The following is a 16,798-nucleotide window of genomic DNA, read 5'->3' as shown; positions in this document are numbered from 1 at the left end:
CTTAACTCGGCATATAAGCTGTGTGCCGTACAAAAGTATACTTTAAATAAGCTATGTTGATTGTCGCTATGATTTGTTAAGTCAAGTGTATTTTTCATTGCTGTCGGAAATTTGTTCAGAAACGGTTCACGAGGGCCCAGCTTACAACGGATTGTTTCCTCTTTTCTTCCTGCGCTTCTTTTTAAATTTCTTCTATGTTTACGTATTTATCATACTCAATCTCTACGGAGCGATAAACGTCAGTGAATTCAGCAGCTAGCTGTCAGTGCTACGCGAGTTCGTACACTGATTTTCTGTCTTTTCTCGCTCTTTTAATGTAGCACGGAGTGTCGTGTTTTCGAGGATTCATTAAGAGAGTGTCAATTTTGACTGAGTATGTTAGTGAGGCCGAAAGTTAGTCACGGTATTGTTACAAAACGCTTTAAAATGGAATTAAACACTATTCCAAACGAGAGGAAAACAAAGGAAGTACTTTACAGCTATAGTGGAGAATGGAAGATCAAACGGAACGGCGAAGAATTTTTAAATTAATAGCCGGATTTTTAAAAAAAACTTAAAAGGCGACCTTTACTGTTCGATTGAGAGGCTTCTCAAGCCGATATGTAAGTCTGTAATACTTAGAAATCTTCTTTGTTTAAACATGTATCTAGAATTTTTTTCTCTTTTTGCTGTAAATAACTGAAGAGCTTAATTGCATTTTAGGTCCAATAGATATTTCAGTGTGACTTTTAAATCTGATATAAAGCTTTGGAATAGTTCTGCTGTATGCAGATGGTGCTCTTTTGACTCGCATTTCATTTATTCCAATTTTGAACTTGGCCTAATTGCAGAAGTACAAGGGTTGAACCCAGAAATCTCTTAAAATAGCTGGCATTGTCGTGACCGGCTCTGGAAATAAAAAGACTGAACTGAAAAAAACAGCTCGACGCATCTTTATTTGGAAGAAATCGATTCTAGCTAACACTGGTCACACACAAAAATCTCTCAGTTGGAAGAAAATATGTGGCTATAATTAGATTCTTTGAATACTATAAGCTGATAACAGCAGCTCAGCTGTGTTTGCTTAGTTATGCCTGTTATGCCAAAAATGTTTTCTGATCAGATTACTTTGTGGGTCATGAACTAGAACTCTAATATTACAATTCCATCTCGTTTCCTCCTCTGAATTCCTCGAGCTAAATAAGGTCAAAGCGAAAAAATGTAAACATGTGATCCGACACGCTCTCTTTTGAAAAGGAGGACTGAATTTTCTAGTAAAACGTACGTCTACATGCAATAATATGGAAGATTGAGGATAGGAGCTGACTTACCCACGAGTACTTCAGTAAATGACGTAAAAGCTAAGAACGTATTACCTATTAATCCTTTTGTGTTACAATTTCCACTTAACACAGCCACGAAACAAGGCTGAGGATCAAGGCTACACAGACATGGACGTAGAAAAAGAGAAGTAAAAATCAGTGGTGAATTCTTGCTGAAATCAAAATGCGCCATTTTCCATCATTGAAATTGGGGAAAGGGGGATGATCCCCAGTAACAGTTCTCAGAGAGTTGAATGGGTGGTTTTTCATTTCAAACGTCTCTTCACATGTCAAGAGCATACAACGTCTTCAATAAAATAGCAATATGTGCTCATGTACATGCCAATCTCTACGTTAAAGGCTCGATCCTCCTGATGCAAAGCTTGGCCATGCAAGACTCGTACAAAGACTTTGTGAGAATAATTAATGTACACCACATGGATTTCATGTGATATGTGTTAGCTGGGTTTAAGACATGTAGCAATTTTCCTGGTAGTTTATGTGGTTTATTTGGGCTGTGGAGAGATAGGACCGAACACATCGCCGAACCACTGCTGCTTATGACTGCAGCTGAAAAACTAATTCAGTTCAGAAAACGTCAGAAATGTGTAAAATGAGAGACTGTGTTGCAAAAATAACTTCATTCATAAATGGGCTTACTACTTGAAATTTTTCAGGTAGAGTTTAATGATAGTTTAATTTTATTTGTGTGTGTTGTTTTTTGGTGTATGTGTTTGTACTGCTCAGTGTGTTGTAAGCTTCATAACGAAGTTTTGAAAGTTGCCTGAATAACTGAGGGCGATCTTTCGTTACCACAAAACGGGGCAGACAATGTCTTAGTATGTATAGATCGTGACCTTCTTTGTGATTCACAGTCCTCAATTATATTTCCGAATGTCCCTGCAAAACAAGATTGTTGTTTCTTAGACGGATGAGAGGAAAATTTATCTTTAGTTACAGTTGAAAACGTTTCCAGTATTCCACGATGAACTTAACCTGATTGCTCAGCTTTTACTCCTTTAGACTTTTCCTCACGGAGGAAAACAAGAGTCACGAGGTAACTTGCGCAATGGCAAATTCAACCGTCGTGGTTAAAATTCTTTTACTCTGCTAGAGTTTGCGTGCGATCCACGCCAGCCACGAGGGATAATTTCACCATTCGATTCTCTTTACTTTAAAAGAAGAAAGAAAACGTTCAGGATCAGGTTATAAATCCTCAGCCAGCCATGGTTATAAGTGTATGCCTCAAATGTTCTCCAACCTTAGCCCAGGCGTTCTCTCGTGGTTGCATGCTTTTCAAGATGGCTGGCCAGCAACCCCGGCCCCACTAGCACTTAGCCTTTCCTTCAAGCGAACATAAACGCACATGTATGAGCTATCCCGCCCATGCACATGATGAGGTGTACAGTGGTGGCGCAAATGTACGCTTTCTATGCATCCTATTTGAGAGCTTGCAAAGTTTGCAAGTTTCTCGTACAGGGGAATCCTTGTTTTACCATATTTGTCTCATTAGCATAAGCGATTCAGTTTCTGATCAAACTACAAAGATATCAGTTTTGAATATTGAAAGGACGGCACAGCACGATTTTATAAAAGGTCCCAAGGAATATTCGAGCCCGATGTATCGATACTTTAAATGTAAAGTGGATTTAAAAACTAAACTTTTTTTTCAAAGAATATATAAGCTCATTAGCAGCTTTTACCTCTCAGAAATTTTACAGGTTTTGAAGCCATTTTCGCTTTTAATATTATACTCACAGAGCTGAACATTTCATCAATTATTAAGTTTAACACGCAACGTGTGAAGCCAATTCTGCCTTCTCTGCGGAGGTCGCGGGTTATTGCGGAAAATGTAAACAATGACGTCAGCAACCACAGGTCCATTGAAATATAAAGAGGAGATATGAGTTTTTGAAGATATAAAACGATGACACTTCCTCTCTGGCATTAGGCCATTGGCATAGCGAGCGGAAATCCTTGACATCTACGTTCTTTCGCTCACCGCGCTCTCTAACAGTTGGAAAGGGAGCGTGCTTTCAGCAGCATTTTCGTAATTATTTTTTGATTCGCCATGTTATTTGTCTCATAATGTTGAGATCATTACTTCATTAGAGGCGACATCAGTGAGATCTGAGATAAACTGTGCATGTAATCTAACGAGTGTCAAATGTGAACTGATACGATAAAACTCCACTGTTTGTATCACTCTCCAACCAAATTTTTGTTATGTTAGGCCAATGCTGACGTCAACCTGACGTGTAGGCGTGCTTCTGACGTTCACGAGAGAACAGCTTCATGCAGCTTCAATTCTTGCATCGTAGCTCGAGTTGTTTTATATTTTGCGACATTTTGTCCTGTTCATCGACACTCATCTCCATTTCCCGTAATGAAGACATCTTGGATTTGAACGGAGAAATTCCTTATTGATGACATCATAGAAATCCATTTCTCTTATTGGTTACGGCTTGTGCGTGGCATTTTTAACTGCGCAGCAGCAGGAGCCCAGCAGTAAAGGTCGAGTCTGCGTCAGCCCAGTGGACTCTGTAAAATATGGATGCGGACGGCGGATGGCGGATGGCGGACCGTGGACGGCGGACGATGAAAAAACAATATTAAGAAAATAATAAAAATAATTATCAAAAATGACATTTTTTTAACTTTCTTAATCCGATCTGTTACCTTTGTAACTGAATTTTCGGTGGCCTCTGTTCACCTTCATCAGAGTTCATCAATGCAATATCAAAGTTCGTTATTGCTCGCGCTACAGCCCCGCGCTTGCTGTCGTTTTATTTAACAAATAAAGAAACCTAAGCCGTGATTTAAACTGTGATAAAACACGACGGGCATTTGAGAACACGAGGGAAATGTAGAAAACACGAGCCGCAGGCGAGTGTTTTCTACATTTCTCGAGTGTTCTCAAATGTCCGGTGTAATACAAGGCTTAGTGTAATACAAGGCTTAGGCTTCTTCATTTGCTTTATGATATAGAGGTAATGTGCGAAAAAACAATAAAGCACGCTTTTTCTATATTTTATACTCTGATAAAACATGGGATTTTGACCAATCAGAGCGCGTGCGGGGTCCTATCTATATTATGATGATTTTTAAATCAACGGTAAGTAAACCCGAGGGAACGGTTTCCTCTTGTTGATGGCAGCGCTGTCCAAAGTTGAGAGTCCTCTTGTGGTAGTTGTTAACACCACGTTCGAGGATCTAGGAGTCTCCTGGGTGAATGTTCTGATCCGTGGACTCAGCATGCTGTTTAATTGCTGACTCCATGTTGCTCGCGCGGCCTGGATCATGCTCGGTGTGCCCGTTTTACTGTTTTAGAGTTAGTACCTCTTAGGGGTGGAAAACATTTCAAGCTATGCCAACAAAACAGGTGGCGTGCAAAAAATATTTGAATAAACTTGGGCTAGAAAATTTGTCTTGAGGGGCGAAATTACAGATAGCGTTCCAGGGTTTTACAATTCTATTGAAAAAAGACGCTTGAAAAGTTGCGATTTTACAGTAAGCAGGTTTTAGTACGAGGGTGGGATTCTTAGAGCGGGACCGGCCATGTGTGGTAAAAGTAACATATCGTTCAATTTTTAGGTCAGTATATCCAGAAATACAGTTATAGAGAAATAAAAGATCTCTCAGTTCCCTGTCATATGTTAGTGGTAACAAGCGAAGAGTCAGCAATCGTTGTTTGTAGGACAATTCTAGTTCTTAGCATCCAGCGAGTGGCGCGCCTCTGGACTCTTTCTAAGATTGTTCTCAAATTGACACTAGCAGGAGACCAAACTTCCGTGGCATAAGTAAGCTGTGACTTCACGAGAGATAGATAGTGCGGCCGCAGCCATTTCATTATTCTAGACACAACGCTACCTGAATTCATTGATTTCTTCACATTTTGCTCACTGATTAAATAGACTTCATAGCGTTACGTTCTAAGTTTAATTATTTAAATCAGGAGCCCGCACTTTCTGAAAGAAAAAAATGGGGGTCCAGATTGGGTCCAGAAGGGGTCTAGAAGGGGTGTAGATTGGGTCCAGATGGGGTCCAAAAGGGAATCCAGTAGGGGGTCCAGATTGAGGGGTCCGCGTTTTGTACCGACCCTTGTAAAAATAGAAACAAGCGCAGACAACAGGAGTGAAATTTATTTGGTCAAAAAATTGTCAAAATCTACTATTCTATGACTTTAAACAACCGTAAAAATGATATAGTGGAAAACGGTCAAACCTAATGAGTTTAACACGCTTGTAAATGTAAAATCTAAAGTAAAGTGACACAATGTCGCGTAAGCATAACAATTCACAGCGAAAAAGTTGAGATTTCATTGTTTTGTACCGGACATTTGATTGGCTGGATTTGAAAATGTTGGAATCTATTGTTTCAGTTCTGCCATCTGATTGGTTTTCATTGTCTGGGTGGCCCCGGTTTCAATAAATGCACTGTAAGGGGTACAACTTCGAGTGGCCGAGCATTCTGCAGTTACTCCTTATATAATTACCGTTAATTACTTTACTTTTATTGCCTGAATATTTTTTACTTCCTTTATAAACGCAAACCATCCCTCAGTAGTTAAGAAAAAATCAAAAGAAAAAAAAAGTTGTCCACACCAAGATTCGAAATACCGACGCTTCATTCCGACACAGGGAGCCCTCGCATCCGTTTAGAATATATATGAAGAAAAAATTTTAAAACCAACCTCCATTTTGAATTTTTGTATACGAGATTTGCTAGTGTGAGACCTGAAACCGAAATCTGAAACGGACGGGAAAATTGGCAAATTCTCGAAGGATTCGATCGCTGTTCCGTAAGTTCGGTTTCAGACCTCGCACTAGCCTGCAGTGCAGGCGTCTTATTGGGGCGAGTTAGCGTTACAACCTTGCGACCGCCTTTTCAGACCGCCATGTTAGACCGCCATGTTAGACGGTGGGGGATGGGGGGGGGGGGGGGGGGGAATGAGATTTTCTTCGCTCCACCCTTCCCCTATCCTTCCTCTTGCCTATCATTCACCTCCTTGGTAAAACTTTCTTTCTCTCCCCAGTCTTCCACTGCATGAAAAATTCAAGATGGCGGCTAAACTTTTTACGATGTGAGCGCTCGCTCGAAAAAATCTCACCTGCTCTGCAGGCTAACCTCGCACTAGCAAACCGCGTATTCAACATTCAAAATGGCCGCCACAAAACATCTTCATATTCTAAACGGATGTGACGCAAACCATCCCTCAGTAGTTAAGAAAAAATCAAAAGAAAAAAAAAGCTGTCCACACCAAGATTCGAAATACTGACGCTTCATTCCGACACAGGGAGCCCTCGCATCCGTTTAGAATATATATGAAGAAAAAATTTTAAAACCAACCTCCATTTTGAATTTTTAGATACGCGATTTGCTAGTGTGAGGCCTGAAACCGAAATCTGAAACGGGCGGGAAAATTGGCAAATCCTCGAAGGATTCGATCGCTGTTCCGTAAGTTCGGTTCCAGACCTCGCACTAGCAAACCGCGTATTCAACATTCAAAATGGCCGCCACAAAACATCTTCATATTCTAAACGGATGTGACGGCTACCTGTGCTCCTGTGCTTGAGTGCGAAGACTGCATGCTCGGAGGAATGCTCGGAGGAAGCTCGGAGGCTGTATCCACGCAGCCCTCTCCCTCCCCTCCCCTCCCGTTTTACCCTGCTATCTCCCTCTGGTCTGCGGGTGTAATGTCTTTTTGCGATTTTGCACGTGGGCAAGTGAATTACAATTCAAAGGTTTGTTATTTGTTTTGAAGCGATTTAAGCCAGTAAAATACTTGATGTGAGACATAAGGTAACCTTTTTTTCCTTTTTGTGCATGTCAAAGCCAGGACGAGGAATGAGGAGACGTTTTGCTAGTTGATCAATGAATGCTCTGCACGATGAAGGTTAGCTGAAACTCACAAACCTTGAATTTACAATGTGACTGTGTTTCAGTTTGATTTAATGTAAGCTTAAGCTTAAACTACTAGAAGAGGTATAATATATAAGCATAAGTAGAAAAACAAAGCGACAAATTCTACACCTGCCAACTTTCACACCTTTTGGCCTGAGTCTCAAGCTTGAAGTTCGAACTCTTACGCGATCTCACGTCCGAAAAAAATGGAGCTATTACAGCCTTTACTGCTCATTATCAAGAAATATAAGCTTATGTTGTGGATCAATTTTACCCTTGCCGGTACAATTTGACAGTTTCGTTTGTTCTAGTACATGTACATGGTAATATATTATAATGTTAGTCATTGAAACAAAGCAAGCTGTACCAAATTGGACCAAACGTAATATTGAACCACAACTTGAGTTGTATATGAACTTGAATTAATGAAAGAAACGGAAAGTTCATGTTAAGGTTGGTACAAATCACATGATTTCCGGTACAATCTGGAATAAATAATCATACATTAATTTTCAAAGGCTAACAAAATTGCAGGAGCCTGTAGTGCCAGTGCAATTTATAGACTTTGAAAAATTTGTGTTTATTTATTGCAAAAATCAAAAGAAAAATCACGTGATTACTTATTGATAAAATATAAGTGGCAATGTCTGCCATGTTTTGGTAATTTTCATTGCAAATTCTGATGTCAAACTCCAAAACATTTGACCTGTTCATTCAAGGGTAAATAATATTCATTCACTCCCTTCAAGACCTGCATGAAGATAAGTCTTTCCTGCCTGTTAGATTTAAAAAAAATTGAGAACAAACTAAAGGGAAAATGCACGGGTCTTCAAATGTTCTCTAGGCTTAGCCGTATGTCATGGGTTTGTGAAACACTGCACCATGTAAATCGATGAGGAACAGGAAGCTCTTCAACGTTCAAGTTATGATGCTAGAACGCACACTGAAAATACTGAGCTAAAATCAACCAAATGGCTAATTATTACTGTAGAGTACTGAAGTCTTTTAACAATTAATTTTTGACAAGGATTTTGCAAAGCCATAGTTTTCATCTCAACCACATTTCAAGCAACTCTTAGCCAATGAGACTGCAGAAATTGCTGCTTGTATATTGATATCAAAGGAAAAGTATTGGCAACAGCTTTAGATTTTAAGAAAGTGCGTCTTGGGACTGGGATCATCAATGCTCATATCCTTTTTCAGTAATCTTTGAGATGTCTTTGGAGAAAGTTGGCAGCTGTAAAATTCTAAGGTGTACGTTTATACAGTCTTTGTAATATTAGAAATCCTAATAATTCAAGCTGGGTCTGTTACAAGTGCAGACTTAGGTTCAAGTACAAAATCAAATTTGTTACTTATTACCATGTGGATTTGCCTGTATATATAGTAGTATGGATTCCTTGTTCTCAGCTTAGTTGTTAGAGAGGAATGGTTATAAAGCCTCGCAAAGATCAAAAGAGCAAACAAAGATGGCTCTATGTATTTTAGAAGATCCATAACTGTGCACAATCTTTTATGCATGGTCAAGGCCAAAAAAGTGAATGAATACTTACAAAAAAGAACTTTGTTGGGTTTCATAACCACTTCCCTCTAGTAACTATGTTCTCAGGTATTAAATTTATCAAAGTGAAAGAAAATGGCCCTTTCTCACTGTTATGCATAGGTCAGTTCGTGCAGTGCTCACCCCCCCGCCCCCCTCCCAGGTCAACTCCTTGTATACACACACTGAAGGATGGGATTTCTAGTCTTGCAGTATATGCATATATGGAAATTTGTTGTGTAGACAGGACAGATTTGTGTATGGAAGGCAAAGCAAGAATCTTGCAATGCTTTGTTTGAGAATAAACAATAAATTGTTCATTTGTAATCAGACCAGAGGTGTTTAAGCAGTACAGATACTCAAGTGGGCATTAATTGTCAAATGACATAGGAAATACTTACACATTTTTCTGAGCCCACCAAACAGTATACGCTCTTTGTTTTTTAATAAGAATACATTTTATAAGAATATCGAGACTGAAATTTGCAAAATTTTAAGAATAGTTTACAGTGTGACTACTCTGACTAAGGCCACTTAAGCAAATTCTTCGCAAATAGACCACTGGCATTTTAAAAGTTTTAACACAAATCTGTTGCCACTGTAATGTACAGCTTGATTACGTGGATAATTTGTTGGAAAACTATTGTTAATCTCCGTGATTTTCATTTGTTAAATCTGAATAAAATTTTGTCAGGCCACCTTGGTTTGAGTAGTTGCACCTTAAGAATAAACCCAAGGCTGAGATTTTGAAAGAATAATATTGTGTGTTGAAAATTTGTAAATACTATACAATTTATATATATTTATAGTAAATTGTATAAAATTCTTCTTTTCTCTAAACAGCAAAATATGCCAAAAAACAACAAAAACAGCACTAGCTGAGTGTACATTTGATACTGATGACATTTCTTTATAATTATTAGGCCTTTTAAGGCCTTAAAAGGCCTGCAGGCTGGCTCCAATTACCTTTGAAGGCAGAAATGTGATACACTATAATCTAAGAATATTTACAAGAATATTTTCAGCCTAAAATTGGCAGAAAAATAAGAATATCGAGTCTCAGCTGGAAAAACAATATTCGTATAAATTAATAAAGACCTGTAATGGTGAACCTAGCAAGAAATCCATTCTGACTTATCAACAGAGAAACTTTGAATGGTCCAACAGTAAAGCATTAAGTTTAATAATTAGTGATTTAGTACAGTCTTATTACAAAAACCATTTTCAAACCAGTTTCAAAACACCTCTGAACCCAATGGCAAAAATAATATTTTACTGTGCATTTCACAAAACTTTAACGACAAACGGTTTCCGAAGTTTGTTTTAAATAATTGCACCTGTAGCAAAGTTTGGAATTTGGGAAGTTCAAGTTGCTTGACCCCCATTATTCCATTTCTTGTCTTGCATGTATCTTGGTTATGGCAGACTTGTCAAATTAGATGGCTACATTTAGGGACAAAATGGACCAAAAAACACATCACCCAATTTTTGAAACACTCTTGACCAATTTACGAGGAGGCTTCAACTAAAACCTCTTACTTTGGATCAAGTCGAGGAGATGTTTTTGAAGGAACTGAACTTACCTTTAGGCACATCAAGTAGATTTCCTATAGGAAGAATCACCGCTGTCAATTAGAGGGAAGAGAGCAGAGTGAAGAACAATCGATGGAACAGCTCTATCTACCCAACTGAGAAATGCAGTTGAAGGTGGAAACACTCTGGGCAATTGTGTGGTACTGCAAATGAATTACTGCTTACGTGTGCCACGTGCAATTCACTTTTACTGTCAGAACTTAAATTCGAGCTTGAACAGTGCCGTTTTCTTTTTTTAATCTTCTTACTATTGCATTTGCATTTTCTCTGTTGGAAGTCATCGTTTACTGGTACTTCTGAAATGTAAATTTTTGACAAATGACTCGATTTGCATCTGGTTTACAGAAGAAATGGAAATACAAAAGTTCAACGAATGGCATTGATACGTGCTGTTGTTTCACGCTATTTCTAGAATGATGTATATTCCTGAAAGAAAAACAGTTTTTTCAATATCTCTGTTAGATTTTTAATGTACACGCAAAATACTTTAATTTAAACCACTATCCGTGGAAGTTCTTCCTGAATTAGCTACATGTACCTGAGAAACTGACACGACAGAAATTGTATTCTATTTTAGGCAGGTGTTGGGTGACATCTGGGAAAACTCAGTTGTAAAATTTTACAGAAGGATCAGCAAATAAGTCAATCCACTGCACCAGAAATTCACAACTTTGTTTCTAAGTTCGCGATTTGATTGATAACTACGTAATGAAATTGCCAAGTTCATAGCGAACTTCAGGAATTTCAAACAAATTTCAGAAACCTTTTGACAAAAGTTTTGTGAAACACACTGTAAACCCAGCAAATAAAACAATTCTGAATGGTCCAGCAACAAAAATAAGTTTCTTCAATTAACCCAGTAACAGATTTGACTCTAAAGCTTGCTACGATTTTTTTAAAATTATAATTTCAAACTGGGAAACAAAGCAAACTGAATTTGGCTCATGCAGCAACAACTCAGAATGATTCAGCGATAAATAAAAATGTTTAACCCAGTGGCAAAAAAATTGATAATCAAACCCAGCATGGGCACAAAAACTACAGTGCCTTGAACACAGTGATCAATTAAACCAAGCACAAAATTTTCAAATTGTTTCAACAGCAATGAAAAATTCTTTTTTTTATTTTTAACCCAGCAGCAGAACTTAGTTTTGAACTAAGCAATGAGATTGTTGTATATTTTAATTTCAAGTGATGAGAATGAACTGTCAAAGCAAACAGCTATTAAATGAACAGCTAATCAACGGATGAGAAAAGGATGTTCCAGCTGTTTAAAACAGTTTCAAATAATGTTGGAATGGCCATGGAAAAATTTCGAATGGATACCGTAAAATTTCGAAAGACACTAGAAGCATTTCATGATTTTTCACAGAAATATAGTATGAATAGTCAAAAGATGTTAATAGTGCTAGAATTAACAGTCATCAGACCTTGTGTAACCAAATTTTTTAGTGTTCTGACTAATTTTTCATTATGATCGACCATGCTGAGAGAGCTCCTATTGCAAATGAGTTGGCTATTGGTTATGAAGATTTTGTTTGCAGATGGTGTTTGCTTTGAAACATGTTTTGCTTTCAATAATGGCCTTTCCAGACTTTTGAAATTACCCTACAATGCATTGCAAAGCACACTTGTTACTTCATGTGTGGCTACAGATTGAGTCATCAGATTATTTGTGTTTACAAATTATGTAATAATTATTTTGTCCAAATCGCTATGTAATAAATTTTTTTCGGCACTGTGCTAAGGTTTACAAAAAGAGCTATTCACGATCAGTTGTGAAAGAGAAAGCCAAGTAATTAACCATGTAGATGTTTTTTTGTCAGTTTTGCATGATGTTTCCTAAAATGATTTGTGAGAATTCTTTAACTTATTGGCAGTTATTAAGTTTTTAACAATCATATAACCTGTTTGAAAGGTATTTGGGAAAAAGAGTTGAAGAAAATTAAAAGCAGCATGTCTCATTCTTGTCTTTATTAAACTCAAAAATCTGTGTACAAAGAGTAGAAACAGTCTGCAAAACAGACTGTGTACAAATGTACACATCCCAGTGATGTGTGCATGCAAATTTTACATTGAGTGTTTTCTATTTGTTAGAATTTAGGAGAACCAAGAATCCATGCTAAGTCACTGTTAGATACATACATACAGTATATATATGACTAATGTACAGCAAAATTGTGTAAATATGACCGCCTTGTCTCTATATGTCCGAGAAGACTAGGGCTGTCTCTGATCTTTTTTTTTTTTTTTTTAAGTTGCCAGATGTCAAAATGACAGATTTAGCACTGCAAGAATGGTTTGGTTGGACTTGGAATTTACATGCTCCCTTTAAATTTATTGACATCAGTGTGAACCCTATTCAATGTCATTCAGCTCAGAAAACATTTAGGAGTTGTTGCCTTAATCTATAAATTCCCTATACTATATTGGCATTTGGTTAGGAGAGTTAGTATTTTGAGCTTCGGGGAAACTACATACATATAAATTAAAGGTGACCTAAATTTTGTTTTCTAGATGAGATGTAAACAGGGAACCAAGTGGATCAGAAACTTGGCAATCAGGATTTACATGCTGCAGTTATCCAGGTAAACTAATAAATTACAGTGATTAACAAATATATTACTCTTGATTAATCAGACAAGTAATTACTACTTAGTAGCATTCTTATATATTAACAGTTAAACCATTTTTCAGGGATTTTTTCATGACCTGCAAAAATCTTCACTCAAAATCATTATTACACTCGCACATTTTTTTCAGCAAAATTTGTATTTTAATGAAAAAAATAATTCATTTAGTGGTAAGAAAGATGTCCATCCTTGAAATTCTTTCTCATAAGTGCTAATTTACAAGCCTCTGAAATGTGACAAATTGTCTTCTCTAATTCATTGCGGCCTCTTTTAGCAAGAGTGCCAGTACAAAAGTTGTCTGCTGTGGTAACCTTGAAATTGTACTAAATTCCTCTTTTGCTCTCCATTTCAAATTTGCATTGAATAAACTGGAAACTGGGTTTTAATCCATTTAAATGATTAACTAATTGACTTTGCTAATGGAGAGGTTGATTAGCTGGTTGATGGACTGAGTCAATAGAGAGACTGATCAGCACTTGGAAATTTTTAAGTAGACTTGTGAAGTGTGTCACCACGTTCTTTTCTATGTGCTTCTCTTGCATTCTTTGAAGTTCTGATGACATACTTACATGTATAAAACTCAACAATGTACTTAGGTATATTAACTATTTTCCAATAAAATATTATTGACAAAATATCCAATTGAATTTCTAGTTGATCTGTGAACTGATTTATTCATTGACTATGTACATGCAATTGTTTAAGTATGCAAATCAACTAGTGGAAGTGGCATGGTGATGGATTGACAAACAGACTGACTAACAGGTTAACTCATTGATAAACTGATATGTAGATTATTTGACATACTGACAAGGTGAACTTCTGTAGCAATGAAATAAGTACATGTAGCAATGAGTGCTTGCCCTTTGGACAGTCAGTAAAACAAGTGTAAAGAGTCAGCAAGGTGGTAAAGAGACTAACTGATTGACTGAAAACTGGCAACTGAATATACTAACAGATAAAATGATTGGCTGAATTGCAGACAGACACAGACAGATCAGCAGAAGGGGAGACTGACTGACTGACTGACTGACCTTTAGCTGACTGATTCACTGTAGACTATTTGAGAAGATTATGATTTAACATTATAGATTTCCTCTTACAGTCAAACCTGTATGTAACGGCCCTGTATATAGTGGTCACCCTTTGTATAATGGTCACTGAACAACTTCGCAAAAATTGTCCCTTATAATTGAAGGGGTGAGTGCAAAACCATGCTAAGTGACGATTTGGGTGAAAAAAAAAATTTTCGCGAAAGGGCTTGAATTTTTGCATGCGGTCTTCAATGTAATAGAAAAACGTGGTCCTGTATTTTTGTCGCTGGTTTTTGCTTCGTTTATAAAGACGCCGCTAGGAAAACCGAGTGGTTTTTCTGCATACGCAATATCTCGAAAACGAAGCGAAGCTTAGCGGAAAAACTACGGGACATTGTTAAACATACCTAAACAAAACTGTATGGGAAATTTGGAGCGTTTTCGACAAAGTTCACTTTTGATTAAAATAGCTAGCGCCCTTTTCCCGCCGAGGTCTTCAAATAAACGAAGCCGGGCCTTTGTTATGATAAACAGAGCCGACCCTTTGTTATAATAGCCAAGCCAAGCCTTTGTTATAAGTCGAAGTCTCGCCTCGGTTTATTATAACAAAGGATCGGCCCGCCGCGACCGCAAGGACTTTGATTTTACTTAGAAACCAGCAAAATGTCAATTTCACGCGACTTATATAAGCTCAAATTTATTGATTTCAGGTCAACAGTGGTTAAAACGTTGACTCATGTTAACGCGCGACGGCAAGGATGTTGATTTCTCTTAGAGAGCAGCAAAATGTCAATTTCACATAACGTAAAAGCTCAAAAATGTCGATTTCAGGTCAAAAAAGGTTTACATGTTGATTTCATGTTAACCCGTGACGGGAAGGTTGTTGATTTCACTTAGAAAACAGCAAAATGTTGATTTCACGCAACGTATAAGCTCAAAAATGTTGATTTCAGGTCTAAATAGGTCAAAATGCTGATTTCACGTTAACGCGTGACGGCAAGGATGTTGATTTCACTTAGAAAACAGCAAAATGTTAATTTCACGCAGCGTATAAGCTCAAAAATGTTGATTTCAGGTCTAAATAGGTCAAAACGCTGATTTCACGTTAGCGCTTGACGGCAAGGATGTTGATTTCGCTTAGAAAACAGCAAAATGTTGATTTCACGCAGCGTATAAGCTCAAAAATGTCGATTTCAGGTCTAAATAGGTCAAAATGCTGATTTCACGTTAACGCGTGACGGCAAGGATGTTGATTTCACTTAGAAAACAGCAAAATGTTAATTTCACGCAGCGTATAAGCTCAAAAATGTCGATTTCAGGTCTAAATAGGTCAAAATGCTGATTTCACGTTAACGCGTGACGGCAAGGATGTTGATTTCACTTAGAAAACAGCAAAATGTTAATTTCACGCAGCGTATAAGCTCAAAAATGTCGATTTCAGGTCTAAATAGGTCAAAATGCTGATTTCACGTTAACGCGTGACGGCAAGGATGTTGATTTCACTTAGAAAACAGCAAAATGTTAATTTCACGCAGCGTATAAGCTCAAAAATGTTGATTTCAGGTCTAAATAGGTCAAAATGCTGATTTCACGTTAGCGCTTGACGGCAAGGATGTTGATTTCACTTAGAAAACAGAAAAATGTTGATTTAACGCAGCGTATAAGCTCAAAAATGTCGATTTCAGGTCTAAATAGGTAAAAATGTTGATTTCACGTAACGCGTGACGGCAAGGATGTTGATTTCACTTAGAAAACAGCAAAATGTTAATTTCACGCAACGTATAAGCTCAAAAATGTTGATTTCAGGTTTAAATAGGTAAAATATGGCGGCCGGAAAATAGTGTTAACATCTGGAACTTACTTTGGTTATCTGGGACAATGACTATCTGCACTGAACAAATAAACATCAAATAAGCACTTTTCCAAATACAGCAACGTCTTAAATGGCTAAAAATCACGACATAAATACATATTTTTCGACAAACGCGATCGTAGCTTTATGTCACGCACCGCCTAACAGTTTAACAAATTAACCCTTCTGCGCAACGTACGGGTCTCCATACATCTGCATGTCCGCTGATCCCAGAAGTTCAAAACACTACAAATCATGCCGATATGAAATAAAATCAAAGCAACCTGGATCACAGATCTATGTTACAATCGATCGCTACTTGTTGGCCATTATTATCTTTAAATGAAAAAAGCCGAAACAATCTAGTTACCAGTTCGAGAAACGCGAGCAGAACGTGATCGCAATGCATGCCGGGAAGGGTCTTTACACCTCGTGCGCGGGAAAACATGGCGGTCGATACAAGACAAATTTTATCACTCAAAAACCAGTTCTCGCTTTCCAAACTTTGACACTAGCAACGCTTGGCAAATGGGCCACAACTCACGAGAGGGTATTTTTCTTGGGCAAGAACTGCTCTTGGACTTTGCTGCCTGGCTCGATCTGACTTCGAACGCCGATAACACGATTACGGTATATCAGCTACCTTCGAAGTTTCAGAACACATTTTGATTCTTTAAAACGTGCTGATGACTTACGGGTTTATCGAGGCTTTATGATGCCTCTCAACCACCAGGCAGGCACACAAGGTACTTTAACACAATGCTTAAGATATTAGTTGACAGAGCTCTAATGCGGCACATCTCTTTTTAGTTCGATGGTATTTCGTTTGCCGCTCGATCGATTCACGTGTTGTGCTCACGTCACAATAGCCGATGTAAACAATCTGTTCCCAGATTTCCGCTCTATATATGCTGTGAGATTTGATTTTGACTTCATACACT

General features: G+C 37.8%; 1 long non-coding RNA gene across 3 annotated transcripts in view; it reads left to right on the top strand.

Moving 5' to 3' along the window:
• Nucleotides 1-6,774: 6,774 nt before the first annotated feature.
• The window catches only part of LOC110057075 (uncharacterized), a 15,173-nt gene continuing 5,149 nt past the window's right edge, over nucleotides 6,775-16,798 (top strand). For 2 of the 3 annotated variants that reach the window (XR_016209941.1, XR_002297500.2), the window contains exons 1-3: nucleotides 6,775-7,045; nucleotides 7,141-7,197; nucleotides 12,856-12,926. This is a non-coding gene — a long non-coding RNA (uncharacterized LOC110057075). Of the gene's footprint in view, nucleotides 7,046-7,136; nucleotides 7,198-12,855; nucleotides 12,927-16,798 lie in introns of all 3 variants that reach the window. The other variant, XR_002297501.2, reaches the window with a different exon arrangement.

This window comes from Orbicella faveolata, unplaced genomic scaffold (genome assembly GCF_042242905.1).
Source record: "Orbicella faveolata isolate gen_17 unplaced genomic scaffold, um_ofav_v1 contig_1, whole genome shotgun sequence".
NCBI classification, from domain to species: Eukaryota; Metazoa; Cnidaria; class Anthozoa; order Scleractinia; family Merulinidae; genus Orbicella; species Orbicella faveolata.
This window is presented reverse-complemented; position numbering and strand designations above follow the sequence as displayed.